Consider the following 22,095-nt stretch of genomic DNA (forward strand, 5'->3'; position numbering starts at 1 on the left):
AAATCTATTTTAAAACGAATGTTGTAAAATGTATGCTTAAAAAATTGTATGCAATATTTAATCAAAGTCCTTATTTCACATTTTTAAGATCCAAAGATAATGGTATAAGAAAGATTATAGCTTAAGCAACTGCATTGGCCACATCAAGCATAAGACAATAAAATTGAAAAACTTTTAAAGTTTGATAACTTACTCGCTTGATCCATTTCATTGATTTTGGGTGCAGTTGTCATACAACTGCTGTTTGTTTGAAAGTTTCTGTTTAATTTTAGGGGTGGTTGTGGAAATACAGATGGTTTGACTACAACATAAAAAACCATTACATTACATTAAGTATGCAAAAAGTATTTTAAATAAAAATTCATTTTTAAATAAAATAAATAATATATATAAAACATATACATATAAACAAACACCAATTCAAGCTTAAAAAATAAGTATTACTAGGTGGATCCACAACATTGTCTTTTGATATAGGCGCTCTCTGCCTCAATAATGGATTCCTGGAATTAAATTTTCTTGTTAACAGACAAATAGATTGTGAAAGTACTAATGCTTTACCTACAATGTAAATATTTATATAATTACATCATGTTGCAAAGTCGTTTTTAACGAAAATTTTTCTAAATATTTGTATAAAATTTGATTTAAAAAAACTAATATCATTGGGATTTTTTGCGAAGGAATTATGACACTAAATACGTTCATAGGTCACAAAATTTCATCTAAAGGTGAAAGTTATGTAAATTAAAAGTATTAGAAAATTTAGAGATCCTACTTGATTGTTCCATTTTATTATGTTTTGGTGAAGTAGCCACTTTCGATTTGAATATAGGAATCTTAGAATTCAAACCTCTTGACGCAAAAGGTGACTGTAGGAGAGTTGGTGGTTTGGCTGCAAAGTAAATAAAAATACACTTACGTTAGTTAATTAAAAATAAAATATTTTACAAAAACTTTCAAGAAACCAAGCTGCATCTGCAAAAAATTTTATATATGTTATACATTTGTTATAATTTTTAACAGTATTCAAAGATATAAAGACACAACTGATCAACTTCAGAATCTCGCCATACCACATCAATACTTTTTCTGCACAATAAATTACTTAGTTGTAATGTTTTGCTCCATTTTGCAGGTAGAGGTAGAAATTCAGACAGTTTTATTATATTGTAAATAAGTTGCAACTACATTAGATATGAAAAACTATTATAGATAATTGTTTTACTTAAAAACACATAAATATACATTACTATTATAGTTATTTTTTGTTATTAACAATTTATAATAGTAATAAATTTAAGTAAAAATTTAATTAAATTCAGGTGCTTTAGAGCTGAGGTCTAAATTTTGCTGCCTTATATTGGTTCTTCATAAAAATATCAACTACGGGTAGCACTTGTTTCAAACCCTGATTAAAATTTAGACTATAACTTTTATAACAAAACAATGATTATAACTCTGGTTCCAAACCCTAATTATAATCATTACTTTGTTTTTTCTTATCACAAATTGCTAATTGTCACCAAAATCTAAATCGCCACTCTTCTTACTTTTTGCATTAACATTAATATCAACTTCTTCATCACCTGAAAAATAAAATTTGTTATGCTACAATTGTAATAAAACTAAACAAGTAAACCAGTAATATTATTTCAAATTAAAGAAAAAATGGAATGCAAAAAAATGGAATACAAAATTAAAGACTTATCATAACTGATTATAAATAACTGCCAAAGGTATTAACATATCATAATGGAAACAATTAAAATAAACCTTCAAAAAAAGTAGCATAGTCTTTACATTTGCGCTTTTTTATTATCCGCTAAATATCAATGTCTTCTTCTTCAGTTGCTGTTGTTACATCGTAACTACTGCAATCTTTGTGGGAATCGGTAAAAGGAATAAGAAAACATCTGATGATACATTTATGCATTTAAAATTGTAATGGAACATGTTCAAATAAATTATTTTAACAAACTATATAAAATTTAACTAGCTTAAATTATATAAAACATTGTGATTATAAAAGCTCAACAGAAGCTAAAAAAAAAATAACCATACGTGACGTATTTTTTATTTTTATAAGTTTGAAACACAGCCAATTCTCACCAGGTTCAACTCTATCTCTCATTAACTTTAATGCATTCATTTTAGATGGTGGCCATCTAACTAGTTTCCAACGCACCAATGTGGAAGACAAAACACCTTCTTCTTCGCGGTTTTCTTCTAACCAAACAGATTGGTGATATGACATTTTACTAAAAGTAAACTCCTTTAAAAACTTCTTTTATATATAAGTGTATGTATGCAGATATCGCGATTTTTTGGAACCGACTTTTTTTCTAAACTTTTATGCCACGTTTTTTGAAGTCTATTTTGAGGTTGTGTTGCACGAACTTTTTTTTGAGGCACTTTTATTTAGAAATGTATACTTTTGTTTTTTTTCACTTTTGACTAGGGTGCTTGGGAAGGTTTCAAACTTAAACTTTTTGAAATAAAAATATTCCTTTTAAAGAAGAACTTGAAAGGAATATTTTTACTTTTAAAAATTAATTAGATTGGTAGAAAATTATGTCATGAATGTTGTTTTCATTAAGGTTTCATTATTGCATCAATAAGTAGATGCATTTTTTTTTAATCTTATGTCTTTTTGGGGATACGCAAACCTATTTACGAAATATTTGAATCATCAATTGAATCGATGTACAAAAGCGTTTTAAGTCATTAAAACTATTTTTTCGGGGAACGAGAAAAAACTTATTAAGTCTAAAATTATTACTTTAATAAATTCAAAAAACAATCTGGGTGCTTTTTGGCATCTTTAAATATTAGATTTGTTAAAAAATTTATCAAAATTTGTGATATATACAGTTGCGAAAAAAAAAATAGCACCACTAAGCGTATTTTCCTTTTTGTTAAGAAAACACAAATTACTTTTTTTTTTATAGCTTTGCTGTTTAAAATATTAGTTGACATGTTTATTTTCTAAAACAAATCATTTTGTGAAAAAAACTGCTTGGTGTTGCTTAATTTTAATCAAAAATGCTAATTTTGACCGAAAAATAAAATAGCACCACACACTCTTTTGTTGTAAAATACTCTGATAACGGTAAAAATAATTGTGAAAATAGTAAGCGTTGGTTTTTTTTTTTGTACTGTTTTATTCGTTTATATGTTGTAAAGCGTATTGCGTTTGCTAAAAAACACTCAAATTGGCCACTCGAAAAATGGAGGAATGTTTTATGGACAGACAAAAGTAAAATTGTGCTTTATGGTGAAAAAGGCTCTCGGGCATATGTCAGAAGACCTACGAATGCAGAATACAATCCAAAATATACCATCAAAACTATTAAAAATGGAGGGTTTAGTATAATGATATGGGCATGCTTTTTTTATTAAGAAGTAGGGCCCATTCATCACATTACTACTATTATGGATCAACACGTTTATGTTGATATATTGGATAAAGTGATGTTGCCGTATGCAGACTATGAAATGCCGTTGTCCTGGGTGTTCCAACAGGACAATGACCCAAAGCACACTTACAAGAAGGTGAGGAATTGGTTTGAGGAGCATAAAGTGAACGTTATGGAGTGGCCAGCACAGTCGCCAGATCTTAACCCAATCGAGAACTTGTAGGTTGACGTAAAGGAGGTGGTTGCTGCTGCCAAACCCACCACGAAGGAGTCACTTTGGAACGTAGTTAAGGAGACATGGAGTAAAATTCCGCTAAAGCGATGTCAGGACTTGGTTAACTCGATGCCAAGACGTTGTGTAGCCGTCATGGCCACTAAAGGTCACGCTACAAAATACAAATGTGTTAAGAAATAACTAATATTTATTGTAAAATGTTTAAAACAATTGATCTCATAATATTTCCTTATTTTAAAGTACACATTAAAGCTGTGGTGCTATTATTTTTTTGCGTTTTATTTGATTTTTTTTGAATTTTTGTTTAGTAAATGAATACTACATATTAAAACTTGTATATTATGTTTTTCATAAAAATTATAGCCATTTTACTTTTAAATATGTATTTAAAAGGTTTTCAAACTATCAAAATTAGTTAAAAATTCTAATTTCAACCAATTTTTGGTTGTGGTGCTATTTTATTTTTTGCAGCTGTATATGTGTTAAACATAGTTAAAGTTGTCTGACTTAAAAATAGTCTTTATGACTTAGAACATTTTTGTATACGTCAATTCAATTAAAACTGGAATTGTACCTGATAAATTAAATGCAGCTAAAATTATACATATAAAATTATACTTTTAAAACCGGTAAAACATTTCTAAGAAACAATTACAGACCAATCTCAATACTTCCAACCTTTTCTAAAATACTTGAACGAATAATCTGCAATAGATTATATGAATACCTAGTTAAAAACTAATTCTTAAATAAAAAAACAATTCGTCTGTTTAAATTCAAGCACAGCACTCAACAGAACATGCAATTTTAAGTGAATCTCATAATAAAAAGCAAATTTGTATTGGGAACTTTAATAAACATATCCAAAGCATTTGAATCAATTAATCAAGATATCTAACAAAAAAAAGTTGAAAAATATGGAATAAAAAACGCTAGCCTAGATTGTTTTAAAAGTTATTTTTGCAACAGACAAAAATGTGTTATTTCAAACGATAATAAATATTCAAATTTACTAAAAATACAGAGTTCCCCTAGGTTCCATTTTTGGTTCTCTTTTATTTTTAATTTATATTAACGATCTTCCACAATCATAAAAAAAACTCGATGCAATAATGTTTGCTGATGACACAAATTTGTTTTATTTATCAGCATCAATTGGAAGTCTCTTGGAATCTGTGAACGGTGAACTTTGAGAGCCAAAACATTTAGTTTAAAGTAAATAAGTTATCTTTAAATACAGGAAAAACAAAATACATCTTGTTTCATTCCAACCAGCAAAAAAAAATAAAAATACCAAGCATGCACCATTACTAAAAACTGATATCATAAACATCGTAAGAATTGAAACTATTAAAATATTTGGGATAAATACTGACAAAACGATTTCTTGCAAAGCCAATTTAAAAACATTGAATACAAAAATATGTATTGGCATACTTTAAAAAAAAAATCTAGACTTTCCCAGGAAAATCTAAAAGTTCTCTACTTTTCTTATATACAAAGTTATCTAACATATGCTTGTATTGCCTGGGGAAGTACAAATAAATCTAAACTAAATTCTCTATATATACACCAGAAACACGCATCAAGATTGATTTAAATAAATTTACTGATGTCAATCCTTTACTTGAAAACTTGAATGCATTAAATATCTATCAAATTAACATTTACTATAATATTTTATTTATGCTCAAATATAAGGTCGGAGTTATCCCAACTCATTTTAATAATAACTTTTTTCAAACCAACCTCAACAGATATATCACATGAGGAATAGGAAATTTCACATTGCCTTTAAAAAAAACAAAATTTTCAAGATTTTCAATTGTATACCGAGGCCCCTATTTATAGAACAAAATAATACCTCAAAACATAGAACTTACTAAGTTGGATAATCTTGCTGCCCTTAAGAAAAAACTAAATGATCTCATAATTAACAAAACCAATCTTATCAATATGTATTAAATGTGAAAGAAAATTTAAAATAATAAAATGCAATACGAACAATTTAAATTATAAAAATAAATAAATAAAAAAAAGCAAAAAAAAAACATAAAAAAAGAAAGAATAATTATAGTTACCAACTATACATAGTAAAATATTACTGATCTCTAGACCTCAAAAAGTTAATGTGTGTTTTATAAATTTACTTTTTAAACTTTTACCTTATTTTGAATTTTAAAGGTTTTCGATGAAAATATGTGTACATTTTTTGAATACATTGGTTAATAGCCAGCACTTTATATTATAAACCACGAACTTTTAAATTTATTATTTTAACTTGTCAAATGCGCATGCGTAAAACAGTATTATTAACGCTCTTCATATATTGTAAATATGTGTTGTGGACATTTAAAAAAACTGGTAAATATTATTTGTTTTTGAAATATATAATAATAATAGCTGTAAAAAAAAATTTAGTCAACTATTATAAAAATCATTTTATTTAAAAGTCGTAAAAACACTTTTATTTAGTTTCTTGAGCATTGAGCAACATGTACACATTTTTTATTTTCATATCTTATTTTCAAGGAGTTGGCTGAAGTAAAAAACATTTTCATGGAACTTTTAAAATTAAGGTTTCATGCAACATGGTTGAAACTAGTGAATGCTGGAAACAGTGGATCATGTTGATGCACTTGATAATAAATTAAATGACAAAACAGAATACAATAAATTGGTCTGATCTGTATATTTTAATTTGAAAAAAGTTATTGTTTAGGTTATTTTGAAGTTGTTTTTGTCACATTTATTTAATGCATTACGTAGTGGGCACGGGGCGTAAAAAGAAGTCTTTTAAGTGTCTTTAGAACGTCTTTTAACCATTCAAAAGACACCTTTTTTAAGTTCTGTGCCCACTGGCTAACATTAAGTTTTACATTAACTCATTGAATTATATATTTTATTAACTTTAAAATGCCGGATTAAGAGTCTTAGGGGCCAAGTACAAAAAATATTTGGGGCTTCACCCTTCTAAAAAATTTTTTCCAAAATGAATGCATCAAAAATGAATTGCAAAACCACTGCTCTGACATATTAGCTATTTTATCAAAAGCATCTTTTTTTTTATTGTTAATTGTTTTAGATTCCCCGACTGGGGGTACCTTAAATAATTAAGAATAAATTTTTTTTTGTTGTTGTTGTTGATGAAAGAGCAAAACTTAAACTTAACTTGATTATAAACCAATATAATCACCTTATTCATGAAGGCTATATGAAAATATCTTGAAATGATAAAAATAAAATCCAAGTTTAAAAAAATACTTTTACTAATATGAATAAAAATAATTTCTGAAATCGAGGTATAATCAAAATGCAAAAGGATAGGGAAAAGTATGCACCCATGATCCTAAAATCCAGGGGGAAAAAAACTTAACAAAAATTTACAAAAGACAAAATTATAAAACTATTTTAGAGTTTTCTATATTTATGGTATTAATAACCTTTAAGAAAGTATATAAATATTTTTTATAGTCAATATTAGTTTTACAATTATCATTAATTTAGGAGAATGTTATAAACATAATGCGCCCTGGATTTTATGATAAAGGGTGCACGCTTTCCCCTATTCAGAAATAAAATAAAGTCAATAAATTTGTTGCTTGTACATTTAATATTTGTAACCACAAATTTTTAAATAAAAAGCTATACAACTGAGCAGTTTTGCAAGCCACAACGCTTGTAGCACTAATTTTGTAAGTCATTGCATCTGTGATACCTATTTTGAAATTCATAAAACTTTCTTAGATTATAGCTTTACTTGGATAACCTTAACCCAAACATCAAGGTTTGTAATAGTTTTATACCTTGTACTAGATTATTATAACCTGACACATGGTATATCTGATATCTTCTATTAGATGTTTATCAACTTTGAAAAACAAACTACAAAATGCTTTTGTTTTTGAACATGTAACATATAAATGGATGTTATGAATATAAATGAGAGAAAAAGAGTGTTTTAAGATATACATCAACATATGTAAAAAAAATTAGTTACAGAAAATATTTGAATTTGTAAGAATAGTAAATTCTGTTAACACGTCAGTTCTATTATAATGTAACAGTATATTCAATCAGCCTCTTTAAATATACTAATTATAATTTCTAAAATACTCTTTTGCAGCTCTTTATACTTTTTATTCACAGTAGTTACCAGTCTTTATATTCCTGGATGTCTTTCCATAATAAAACTGTTGTAATCAATAATAAAACTCAATAATAAAAATGTTTATCAATTTAATAATAACTTAATATGAAGTTAATAATATGAAACAAAGTAAAAAATTTATCCTTCATAAAAATATTTAATTAAGCTAAAATACAAGTATACAAAAAAAAAACATGAACAACACTGATATGTAGCCAGTTACACGTTGCAAGTTAAGATATTTGTAAACATGTTTTCATACTACTTTATATATACTGTTTATACCTACAAATAGGGATTATTTTTACAAAATATATTTTATTAACTATAAAATTTTTTTAAAAAATAATAATTTTAAATGTCAAGTGACAAATAAATAAAAATTTAAATTAAACATTCACATTTTAACATTAAAGATAAAGTCATTATTAAAAAAAATTGTTTTTTTTTTAATCAAATATTAAAAATTTTTTTTTAAAAAATGGCTACCAATTTTTTGAAAATTAGTCAAAAAGTTACATAGAAACATCAGATATAAATTCTTATTTATCTTTTACTTCATTTATAAGGAAACTCCACAAATGGTACTTAGTTTGATATTCATATTTAGGTTTAAATCCTTTTTAAAAATCAAAACTGTCAATTTTTACAAGAAAAAATACAATATCTCAAAATATATTTATTATTTTTCAAAATATCTAGCTAAAAAGAATAACATTACTGCAAGTATCAATTTCAAATGTAAAACTATGTGTATTGAAGAAGTAACAGAATGGTTTATCGAGCATCTTTTTGTAAACTTTTTTGTCATGATTTAAATAATACGAAGAATGTGTAAAAATACATATATTGTTTTTAATGAATAAAAAATATAAATTACCATTTTAACATATTAAGACATTAAAATATTCACTTTTTGACCAATTAAGCCATAAACCTTCTTTTCTTAACTACGTATTTTAGTGTAGACGGAACCAAACGTAAAAAATTTTAGTCTAGACAACGCTTAGTTTTGATAGTCGCACGAACAATTCGCGTTGGGAGATTTTTGGTCAAAAATTAACACCGTGTAAATCATTTTTAAACGCGTCTTAGACATCTATTTAAGAGTCGTATTTTATACATTTTATTATAATGGGAAACTTAAACGTCTAAATAAGCAACAAACACATGGAAGAATTTTGTTGTATTAACAAGTTAAAATCGCTCATAAAAAAACCCACTTGTTTTAAAAACCCAGTCAATCCAAAGAGATTTGACTTTATTCTAACTAATAACTCTTCAAGTTTCTGCGACTGCACTGCAATAGATATAGAATTATCTGATTTCTATAAGTTGATATTAACAGTAAAGAAATGTAGTTTTCCTAAGCAATGGGTTAAATACTTTTATAAGCAACGTATTAATGGTATTGAATGAAATCGCGCCTCAAAAAAAAGACGTGTAAGAAAAAATAAAGCACCTTTCATTGCCAAAGAATTAAAGCCTATTAAGAAAAACCAAAATGTTGTTCTACGAAAATCTCTTAACGAAAACTTCCAAAACAGATTATTATCACTGATAATAATTTATTTTAGAAAGCAGTCAAGCCCTAAGGAAGTTTCTTCATCAAATGAAAAATTATACTATTATAAAATTGTATATTATAAAAGTGTATATATGACGATATTAACAGCTTCTTTTTTTAAAAAAAAATATTTCTAAACCCCAATACGGTTTTTCGTAAAAACCATAGCGCTCAACAATGTTTAATAATTATGACTGAGAAAACAAGAAAATGTCTAGATAAAAAAGGACATTTTGGTTATATACATCATATTGATCCAAGCATTGAAGGATGAAAGACCGCAATAGCAAAGACATAACAAGGTTGTTCTTCAACACGACAATAACTCTATGTTGCAAAAAATTGTTGTAAAATATCTTAAGAACCACATATATGAAGTCCTACCTCGCCCGCCGTATTCACTAGACATTGCCATACGAAGTATCAAGTGTTTCCGTTAATGATACATAGCCTGGATGAGCAGCAATTTCTTCTTACCATTACCGTCCGGGGGATGTCTGGACATACAGGAAACGTCGCACAGTGGGGCAGAATTGCTTCAAAATTGGACAATTGACGAAAATGAAATAAGGCGTTTTGAAATTTTTTTTAGTAGTAAGGCATAAAAGAGTCTCTGCTCCATCTAATCCACGTTTATATTTTAGGTTTGGACTGATCTTTAACCCTGTGGAACCTATATTTTAGCCATACTCTTTTGTCTAAAAAATGACTCGCTTGCGGGAGTTAAAAGTACCACTTTCTTTATATAGTGCTTATGAGAAGTTTGTTAAAAGTTATGAATTTTTTTTAGGCATTCTTTAATTTTAGGCTTGTAGCTATCTTTTGGTAATAATAAAGTATTATTCAAGTGCTTGCACTATATATATTATTATGCCTTTACAAAAATAGCTTTTTAAATATTTCATTTTTATGTAATTTTTTTAAACAATGCACTTTTTGTTTAGGTTTTCACCTAGATAAATCTGAGATTTTTTTTTTATGGAATTGCTCATGATTATAGATTGTCAAACTTTTTTTTTTTTGCACATTTTGAGCGTTTTTTTGTGTAATAGAGGAAATATGTCAATTACATCAGTAGAAACCAGGTAACGAAACCAGGTCATTAACGCATCAAGTTAATGACGTTTTTTTCCATTGCATTTTTGAGCATTGGTAATTGTTTTTTAGGTTAATCTTAAAACTTTTTTATATGATTTCGGTTTTGGGTAATAACATTATGTTTTTTAAAAGAAGTAAACTTGTGGCTATTATGAGAGATTCTGGGATTTATAAAATGAACGAACAATTTCATTTTTTGAATGAAGAAACTAAATATTTTATAGAAAAAAGAATGACAATCTATAATCATGAGCCATTCCATAAAAAAAATCTTAGGTGTATCTAGGTGGATACCTAAACAAAAAGTGCATTGTTTAAAAAAATTACATAAAAATGAAATATTTAAAACGCTATTTTTGTAAAGGCATAATAATATATGCGAAGAAAAACATTTAACATGCGTTAAGTCAGTCACTGTCTTTATTTATGTCACAGTATGAATCTCGTTGGATAAAATCACACAGGATATATGAAGTTTTTCAAAAAAATAATAAGTTTTAGTTAAACAGTTCCATTTGCTTAAATCAGCATACAGTGAACGAAACTTGCAGCAACGAAAAGAAGTATAATACTTCAAATTTTTGTGAACGAACTATCCGAAGGAAATCAAAAGTTTTAAGCGAGACTCATTCTCTATCTGTTTTGACTTGTGCTACTCAAATAAGTTTAAGAACTGAAGGAATGTTACATGCATCAAAACTATTGAAAGAAGCTACAGAAAGTCCCAAACGTGCAAATAAATATAGAGAAGCATATAAGAAAAATACTTGAACCACAAAAACAAATGTCACCTGAAGATGCTTTAAGTGTTTTGGTGAAAGCATAACTATCTAGATATCAATATGATGTTTTAAGGAAAACTGTACCTGAAAGGTTTTCCTCATACAAAAAGGTTCAAGCAGCCAAGAAATTATGTTATCCTATTGAAATTTATGTAACAGAACCCTATGCTTTGGTTTCTATCCAATCTTTACTGAACCACACAATACAGCCCTTACTTTTAGCTGTGGAGCCTGTTATTAGGACTCTTCAGAATGAAGAATTAAATATACAATCATCCTATAAACAAGTATTTTATGATTCCAAAGCCAGTGATTCAGCTGTTTTTCTAACATACATCGTCCCTTTTCGTCTTGTTTCTGGTGAAAAAATTATTTGATCGAAGAAAAACAAGCAGAAATATTTCACACTTTAATTTTTTGTATGGTAGATGACAAAGTATGTAATGCTCTAACAGAAACTACTTACACCCAAAGATGTTTTATATGTGGTGCAACCTCAAAGCAATTTAATGATATTGAGCAAATGGTTCAAAGGAGTATCAAAGCTGAAAACTTGGGATTTTGCTTATCTGTGCTACATGGGTGGATTCGAATGTTCGAATGCATTTTGCACTTGGCTTATAAACTACCAATCAAGAAGTAGCAAGCTCGTGGAAATGATAAAGAAATTAGCGCAAATAAGAAAGCTCTAATTCAGAAAGAATTTCGAAAACAGTGTGGTTTGATTATTGACAAAATAAAACCAGGATTTGGCAATACGAATGATGGAAATACAGCTAGACGCTTCTTTTCCAAGGCAGAAATTTCAGCTGTTATAACAAATACAGATATAGTTTTGATTAAAAAAATGCATACAATTATGATAGCACTGGCGAGTGGATATGATATTGATGTAAATAAATTTAGATTATTTGCTCTTGACACAGCAAGATACTCAGCATGCCCCCTAGATTGCATAAATACTTTATACATGGTCCTGAAATTATATCATTTGCATTGTTGCCAATAGAACAACTGACAGAGGAAGCACAGGAGGTTTCCAATAAACACTTTAAAAGGTATAGAGAGAACTACTCTAGAGAATGTAGTCAAAAAGACACAAATGCTTATATCTTTAACTTTTTTTTTATTGAATTTTGATCCTGTAATTTCCAGTAAACGAGTACTGCATAAAAAAAAAAAAACAAGGTTCCAAAAAAAGCACTAGATTTACTGAAACCTTCAGACATATATATTAATGAGATGATGATGATGATGATGATGATGATGATGATGATGATGATGATGATGATGATGATGATGATGATGATGACAATGATGATGGTGATAATCATAGTGTTTTTTGCTATAAACGTTTGACCATTGATTGTTTTATTGACGGAAATTTACATTTAAAAAAGGTTTTTTTCATATAAAAGTAATCAAAGTTTTTTATTTTATATAAAAAAGCTCATTTTAATGCATACTCTAAATAGATTTTTTTTTAATAAAATCTATTGGGAGAGCATATTTAGAATAGATTTTTTGTTTGCTTTTTAAGTATTTATTAAAAGTTACCATTAAAATTTTACAACTTTTTACAATTACATAGCATTAAAATTTTACAATTTTTTCTTGATGTTCTGTAATGTATTTATGATATTTCTGTAATGATATATCTGTAATGTTGTAATGGACTATAAAGTAAAAAAGTAAATCGGGAAATGTTCCGCCAAAAATACTTTCGAAAATAAAAGTTTTTAAAATCATCACGAAGTATAAGTAAATATTTTTTAATAGATATTTTTTAAAAAACTGTAGTATTAGCAGAATTAGTTTTAAATAAAAATTTATCGGGATTTCTGCTTAAAGTTAGAAATCATTGTGTATAATGGATTAAATAGCATTTTTTTAAATAAACACAAATTTGTTTTTTTAATACGCTCTTCAGTAAAATTTAAGATAAATTTTTTGCATTAGTTGAAATATAAACAAAATAATTTAAAGTGTTTATTTGTTAAATAGTTATAACCTTTTTTTACTGAAATTTTGCAAGAATACTTGCAATACTGCAAGTTGAAAACGATAATAAAAAATATAATATGTTTAATTAAAAATATAGTTGCATTGATGAAAGCATATATAAATTATTAAATGTACCAATTAACAAAGTTTGATTAACTTCTAAAAAAATTCTATAAAAAAAAAAAGCGTAAATTGAAAAACTAAACTAATAAGATCAAATCTTCAAAATACAAAATACAAATACAAAACAAAAAACAATTTAGGTGAAAATTTAATTATTTTTTTTTATTCATTTATTTTATTAAGAACACTTGTGATCAATTATTAAGTTTTATTGTTATTTTCTATTCCAGAAAAGTGTAAAAGAATTTACTGTAAATATTGCATCGTCAAAAAACAAACAGAAATATTTTTTTTGGCTTAAAATATACGCAATTCGTTTTTATAATTATTAATATTTGGGATGATCAATCAAAGTTATGAAATTTCAAATTTTTTTCTTTTGAAAAATCAAAGTGAATTGATATGCTTTCGTGCTTTTAGTAATAATGCCAATGAATCAAAAAGTTCTATATTCAGCATCCTTAATATAATAATTGGTGTTTTAATAGTTTTGGGAAACGTTTTGCTGTTAATAGGACTATGCAACTTACAACAAAGAAAGTGTTACACCAAAAACGAAAAACTTATGTTATTATTGTCTTCAGTCAATTTAATGGTTGCATTGGTTGTTATGCCAATTCAAGTTGTCATGGTGAAAGTCAATGTAATCTCTTGTTTAATTATTTCCATAATGGGGTTTTTAATTGTGTTTCTTATAATTTTTTCAAGCTCAATCATGGTTCTTATATCAATAGATCGATATGCTACAGTTGTGAAAAAGTGTTGCGGAATTTCTATTAAGACTTTTCACGTGATGCCAATGATAACTTTTCATTTTTTAATATCTTTTGGTTTTGGTGTTTGGAACGCACTTCTCATTTTTTTATCGAAATCACTTCGCCAGAAATCTTTCTTCCTCTTCAGCTTGTCAACATATATAATAAGCATAACGTTAACAGTTTTTACAATAAATATGCTTTTACTGATTAAAACAAAAAAAAAATTAGGATTTAAGGAAATACAAGATGCACAATATAATGCTGTAAAAAGACATTTGACTCAAACAGTGTTACTGATTACAAGTTCGCATACAATTTTATACTTGCCTTTCGCTTTTGCTGGATATATTTATGCATGTAGTTTATATTCAAATAAAATATCAAATGGCTACTTATGGACTATTATTTTAAGCGAGCTAAACTGTGGCTTCAATGCGTTTATATACCTATTCAGAAATCGAAAACTTGTGAAGATATTTAAAGGTTACATTCGTTTTTTTGTTGGAAAGATTTTTGACAAAAATATTAACAACAAAGTTTTTCAATCGTGAAAAATTAGGAAGCGAAGTATTTACACTATTTATTTTTTTTGTGTGTACTTATTTTGAGTTTTCGCACATTAAAAACACTGGGTTTAAGCGAATATTTCTATTTTCAGCACAATTAAAAAAGTGTGCTATACTTTTTTATGTTTTTTTTTTTTTTTTTTTTAATAAAACAACTATTAAGTTGTTAACAGATTACTATGGTTTCATTTATTTATTTATTTTTAAATTAAAAATAATTAACAATCTACAGTTATTTCCAATATAATACGCGGGCGTTGCCCCATGTCTTACCGCTATCTTTATATCAGCATTAGGTCGGCATCGTTACACTTTATTGTGTTGATGTCAGTTTCGTAAAAAAAATAGATTTGAACATGTCCTATCGGAAAATGTTGTTGGCTTGATTTCTGCAAAAACACCATAAAATGACTTTCTCTTTAAACAGAGTTGACAGTTTCTAAAGTGCAAAAAGGGCATTATAGAATGTCATTTGGGCATTGTTTAGGACAGGGCATTAAGTGGTATTAAGGCATTATTTTAGCATTTTTTTAAAATTTAGACAAAAATTTGTAGAAGTTGCAAAAAAATGCAAAAATTTTTAAATTGCTATATTTATAGGGGAGTTTGGGGCTCTTTGATCTGTGGGGCAGCTTGATCTTTTAGCAATACATCATCTATTTATAATTATATCTGCGTGACGTCATAAGTTACTATTAGCATATACTTCCGGCTATTTTTTTTCGTTATTGTTTTGTCAAAAAATCGATTTTACGAATTTTAAGAAATAAAAGTTCGATATTCACGATAAAAGGTAAATTTGATAAACATGAAAATTATTCATATATTTTTATTACTATGTTAAATATTTGTAAAATATTAACTGCAGTCACTACATATTTTATCGACGTATATTTTATGGTATGATTTCGCCGTTGAATGTTATTTATCAGCAAGATACAGCAATTATTACATGATGTATACCTATAGGGGTTTCTTACACGGGGCTTTTTTCTTACACGGGGCTGGTTGATCTGAAGATTAAGGTGGTCCATACTAAAATTATGATACATGTTTAATTTGTTGTATTTAATTACATTAGAATAACTATTGAAATGCCTTCATTGCACAATGAAAAAATATTTCCATTTGCAAGATAAATAAAATTAATAATAAAAAATAAAAAGGTAAATTATTTTATCAAGATATAGTAACAATACTCGATTTAATTTTTTTGAATTTTTGATAGACATAAATATGTATCAGCTACCGCTGGATTTTAAACATTCAATACGAAAGGTCAAACATTTAAATAAGATGATTGCGAACAAGAGTAATTTTTTGTCTTACGTTTTCCATGCTATTCTCATTGAAGAAAAAGATCGGGCTGTTGAACAGTGGTGCACGCTTGGTGTCAGGGTTCGATACCCGTGCGTAGAAGACGCTTGGTCAATATATTCTGAGCGTCTGTAATTGTAAATAGCTGCTAAATTTATGTCACTGTTTCTTGTTCATTTAGTTTTACTTTTTTTTCTTCATGTTTAGTTAATTAATGCTGCTTCATTGATTGATTGACTGAGTTTGTATTATTACTTATGTTCTTTGTTATGTTACTGTCATTTTTGTGACGAATGAAGATTATATATATATATATATATAATTATTGTATTAAATTCTAAAAATACAGATGATTTTTCTTCAAAATTTCAGATTCGGTGTTGACTGAAAATGGTTAGAAATAGAATTCGGAAGACACATAGAGGAATGGTACCTCACGAACAATGAGAGCAGCTGTGGATGAAGTTTTATTGAAAAACAGGGCTAACAATAAAGTTGCTCGAAAGTTTGGTATCAATCGTATGACAATGAAAAGATGTGTTAAAAAGCACTTAAGAATATGTTAAAAAGACTTAATACGGGTGTTAGATTTAAAACGAGATTTAATACACGACAGGTCTTCACAGAAGAAAAAGTAGGCTGCTTACCAAATTATTATCCTCATGCTTCGAAGATGAACTATGACCTTTAAACGAAAACAACTCGCCAATTAGCATATGAAATGGCTTTTGCTAATAATAAAGTTTGCCCGGATTTATGGATTAAAAACAAAATGGCAGACATCGATTGGTTACAGAACTTTATGAAAAGAAAACCCCAATTTTCTTTACGAGCTCCAGAAGCCACTAACTAGCTTTCAATAGGTTCACCGTTAGTGGATTTTTTCGGAATCTCCGGGAAGTGCGAGAACGTCATCAGTTTGGTCCACAAAGCATTTACAATGTGGACGAAACAGGACTAACAACCGTACAAAAGCCTGTTAAGGTTATTGCTAGTAAAGGTGTCAAACAAGTAGGTAGCATAACATTGGCAGAAAGAGGAACTCTCGCGACAGCTTGCTGTGCTGTAAAATTGATACCGCCACTGTTCGTTTTTCCGAGCGTGAAGTTTCGAGATTATATGATTAAAGATGGTTCACGCGGATGCGTAGGATTTGCTAATCTATCTGGCTGGATGACACCAGATATCTTTGTCGAGTGGTTGAAACATTTTATCAAACATTCGCACTGTTCGAAAAATTCTTAAATCCTTCTTGTGCTCGACAACCACGAGAGTCATATATCTGCGGCAGCCTTCGATTTGGCAAAAGAAAACGGAACAACTATCTTTAGTTTTCCACAACACTGCAGTCATAAACTGCAACCGTTGGACAAAACTGTGTATGGGCCTCTGAAAAAGTATTACAATGCGACTTGCGGCAACTGGCTAGTCAACAGTACCAGACCGATGAATATATACGACATAGTTTCGATTGTGTGTAAAGTATACGGTAAAGCCTTTACAAAATCAAACATTGAATCTGGATTTAAAGTTGTCGGGATCGAACCATTCAATCCGAAAATTTTCACAGATGACGAATATCTGCCAGCATCAGTGATCGATCGTCCAGCACCCACTCCTACTGTTGAACATCCAGAAATCGTTAAATATATTGTATCTAAACCCAATGAAAATCTGCAGGAAATGGCTAGCTTGGATGAGCGAGACTCTTCTGAATTAGCAGGACCCTCTGTTGAGGTAGCAGGACTATCTGTTGTCGTAACAGCAACCCTGAATATCGTAACATCGGAAGATCTGAAACCTTTTCCGAAGGCTCCAGCCAGAAAAAAACAATTTAAAAGTAGGCAACAAAAAGCAAGAAATTTGACAAGCACTCCTGTTCGAAATGAGATTTGTTTGGCAAAAGAAAAAAAACAAAACAAAACAAGCAGAAAAAAAAGGTTTCCATCGTTCAGAAAGATTCAAAAAAGACCACAAGAAAACCTAAAACAAAACATGCTGCAAAAAGACTTCAGTTTGACGATTCCGATGATGAGTTTGAGAAAAAATTGAGACTTTGAAAAATAAAAAGTAATAAGAAAAAAGATGCTACAAGTGCAGCAGTTGAAGACGTTGAATCAATGGAACTTTCCGATGATTCTGATAATATTCATCGCCTACCACCGCTTGAAAGTGAGGACAGTGAATATGATCTGGAAATGATATCTTCTCAACGGATTGCTGAACCATCAGATCTGAACTTTGACTTTGATGCACTGAATGTGAAGGATTTTGTTCTTGTTAAATTTGATACAAAAAAGAAAACTATTCATTAAGTTGGACAAATCTGTAAAGAAGAAAATGTGCGAATGCTCAAATATTTGAAAAGAGATAATTTAAAATCGTATAAGTTTATCTATGTCAGTGAGCTATTGTACCAGTTTATCAGAGATGATATTGTTTGCAAGCTTCACGATCCAATGCAGCATGATGGCACAACTTGTGTCGGTCGACATTTGATTTTCGACTTTAATTTTTCATTTTTTGCAAACATTTCTTAAAATTTCTGATGAAAAAACTTGCTTACTAAACTTTAAATGTTAAGCTCTTGGCAGAAATTTGAAGAACTATGTTTTTAATTATGCTTTACTGCCAACTTTTTATTGATTTTGTAAAAATCTGTATATAAGATCAAAGTGCCCCACAGTGCAGATCAAGGTGGCCTATATAAGGGGTACCGTGATCCTTTTTAGGTGATGTTATAAAGCTGAGTTCGAGCATTCTAAATATTACTTGGACCAAAATAAGCTTGTTGATTTGAGTAAATAAATATTCTTTTAAAAATGTTGAAAATAGTATTGTTGTCTGCAAGGGTTTTCAAGTAATCAACCATAAACCATAAAAAGGATTAAGGTGCCCCCACCTCCCCTTCTTAAATATACTAATAGAAAGGATAATTTTGGCAGGAAGATATACATTGGAAATATAGATTAGAAGTGAATTAAAAATAAACGTTTTATGTTGAGACCTATAATTCGTTAGGTGCATATATCAGTCAATGAGACTATAATAAATTTTACCTAAAAGCTAAATCCAAGGCTGCAAACATCAGTACAATTTCAAATGCCAGAGTGTTTCTATTTAAAATTTTAAATATTACTGAGTTCGTGCCAACAAAACAGTTTTTGCGGGAAAATCTTTTACATTACTTCCACCGAAAGACAAGAGCAGCTGAGGCCCATAGAATGTTAGTAAAAATAATCGGCGACATTGCTCTTTTAGAACAAACATGCAGAAGATGATATCAACTATTCCAAAAAAAAAGTTTCAAGATACAGTTTAGGAGACATTAATTAATAAAGATACATGCCAGACACGGGCAGTGTTTGTGGTAACATTAAAAGATGACCAATCAATTGCTTCTTTGCGCTTGAAACAATTGGGAATGATTTAAAAGCAAAGAAATTAGGTGCTGTATTACTTGAAACCGAGTGACATTGAAAGACGAATGTTTACCTGGGAACAGCTACTCGCGCGACAAATAAAATTTTTTTCTGAAAGAAGGTTTTCTGAATAGAATTGTTATTGGTGATGAAAGCTAGATACGTTGCGACAACTCTAAATGCATAAAAACATGGGTCAAGCCTGGCGAGAAAAAAGTTTGTCTTGACTTGTATTAAATGATTAAAAGCTACTAGGAATTGCTGTAATAAAATAACCTAAAATAATTTTTTTAACGATAGGCAACAACAGTAAGATAAACCGAGCTGTATATCAACAAAAAACATCACAACAATAGCAAATAGCATAAGTTATTTGAAAATAAACATTACATTAGTTAAATATTATCAGATTTTAAAACGTGTTCCTACATTAATAAAAAAAAGATGGACAACACAACCTAGCTCTACATCAAAAACGCTGCTTACCACTGAACACTGTCAAGTAATGCCGCAAGTTAGCAACGTATTTTTCTTAATAAAAAATTATAAAACTTCAGTGCTTTCGCACTTTGTATTTTGATTTCAATGGCTGTTTTTGCGGCACTTTTTTTTATATTGTTTAATATCCTTAATTCTAAAACTAGGTCTTTGCGTGTTTGCCTTTGTTCTAGGGTAGTCTCTTTTCATACAATAAATTTTTATTTGTCGTTTGTTATTAAATGTTAACAAGGACGTAGTTGCTGTTTTCTAAAAGTAACGATGTTAATTTTAGAAAACAGTGACTACAATTGTATGGCAAATTTTAGACGAGGATAGATGTATGTTTAGGAAAGCTTAGTTGGCTCAGCATACTGCTTGCAGTTGAGACGGGATATTTTAGATTCTAAATTGCGTTCTGTGGTAGCTACTTTTAGTTGTCTACGAGTGCTATCAATATTTGCCATTGAGTAAATCAAAACACTGCGAGACTAACATGCATTACTTTACACAACATGCATTATTTCATACAACATGCATTACCTCGCACAACATGTATTACTTCACAAAACACGCATTAATACACACAACATGCATTACTTTATATTTTTCAGAATTAAAGTGCTAAAAATTTCGTTTTTTATTTAATTCAATATAAATTGTATTCTTAACTAAATATTTTTTGTTTTGTTTCGTAATATATGTGAAAAAAAATGTGAAAATTGGTGACATTTACCTACTTACCGTAAATTGGAGTGAGTAAAAACAGTGGGGTAAGTAGAAACAAAAATTTATATACATTTATAAAAATGTAAATGAAATCTTACTTTAGTAAGAATTTGATAATAGTTAATTTTTTACGTTAGTAACACTTCAAATTAACAGGAAAATGTATTTTGTTTAAGCGACTAGACAGGCAGCTGGATTGTATTAAGATTAACAACCAACTATATTTTAATTTAATTTGAATATACTCTTAACTTGTCTGGTAAGTCAAAATATATTCTATATTCTATGCAAATATGTAAATATTTTGCAAAAGCTAATTTAAAATAAAGTTTTACGGCTGTTTAAAGTAATATTTTTTATGGCGTAATTTTTGAGAAATATTTTAATTTATAAGATTTGTTTTTAAAATTTGTACGATAGAAAGAATAACTATTTTAAAGAAATTTCTATTCATCCCACATACCTTGATAGAATTAGTTTTGTGTATGTTTTAGTTTTTGTTTTATCTAATTAAACTTAAAATAAATTGAATCCTTTCTATTTGTTGCAGTAACTTTGTTAGGTAGCTAATGAAGTTGTTTTTGAGAATTATTTTTAATATGCCGCCAATATACAGTCGCGAAAAAGTATTGTAAACATCATAGAAATTTTTAAAAACACTGAAAAAGAGGTTCTAATCTGAAAAAAAACTGGTGTAAAAACTGCATTAAGAGTTCTGAGTTGTTATATGTAGGTCGGCTCAAGGTTTGAAGTAAATGGGAGTATCCTATTAATTCTATTACACTAATACTTCTACTCAAAAACTTTTCAGATCAATGTTTTAAAAGTATAAAGAAATTTAATAAAAATCTACCTGGTAGTTATTTTGTATATGGTGTATTAAGGCGACACAAAGACAAGTTAGGTGTCAGAATGTTCCAAAAGAAGAAGTGTTCGAGAGCTTGCTTTAAATATTGCAAATTAAGACTGAAAACCCAAGAAAACGGAAAATTATAAAAAAAGAGGGACAAAATATTCAAAACGAATATAAAATTAATCAGAGGCTTCTGAATTACAACTTTATGTGGCGTATAAAGCTTTGTATTTGTATCCAAGCTGGATAGAAAAAGAACTTATTACAGCATGATATTATATGACAAAATTTGGGTGGTTTGGTTCATTTTGCTTTGAGTATTGGATTAACAGTGACCCTCCCATAATTTATACGTTTAAATAAAAGAACTTTCTTATAGGGGACAATTTGTCATTGCATCTGCTTATAACGTGAGGTTCATATTCTTCCATCAAATTCAAGCCCTCTAACTCAACCACTTGATGTGGAAATTTTCTTTCACTAAAATGAAATGACAGCAAATATTAGGTGCGGAAAAAGGATCATAGAAAATATACAGCATACAGTTTCCCATACTGTAAAAAAATTTATGCTGTTCTTCAAAAGAAGAAATGAT

The sequence above is a fragment of the Hydra vulgaris genome, chromosome 14 (assembly GCF_038396675.1).
Source record: "Hydra vulgaris chromosome 14, alternate assembly HydraT2T_AEP".
NCBI classification, from domain to species: domain Eukaryota; kingdom Metazoa; phylum Cnidaria; class Hydrozoa; order Anthoathecata; family Hydridae; genus Hydra; species Hydra vulgaris.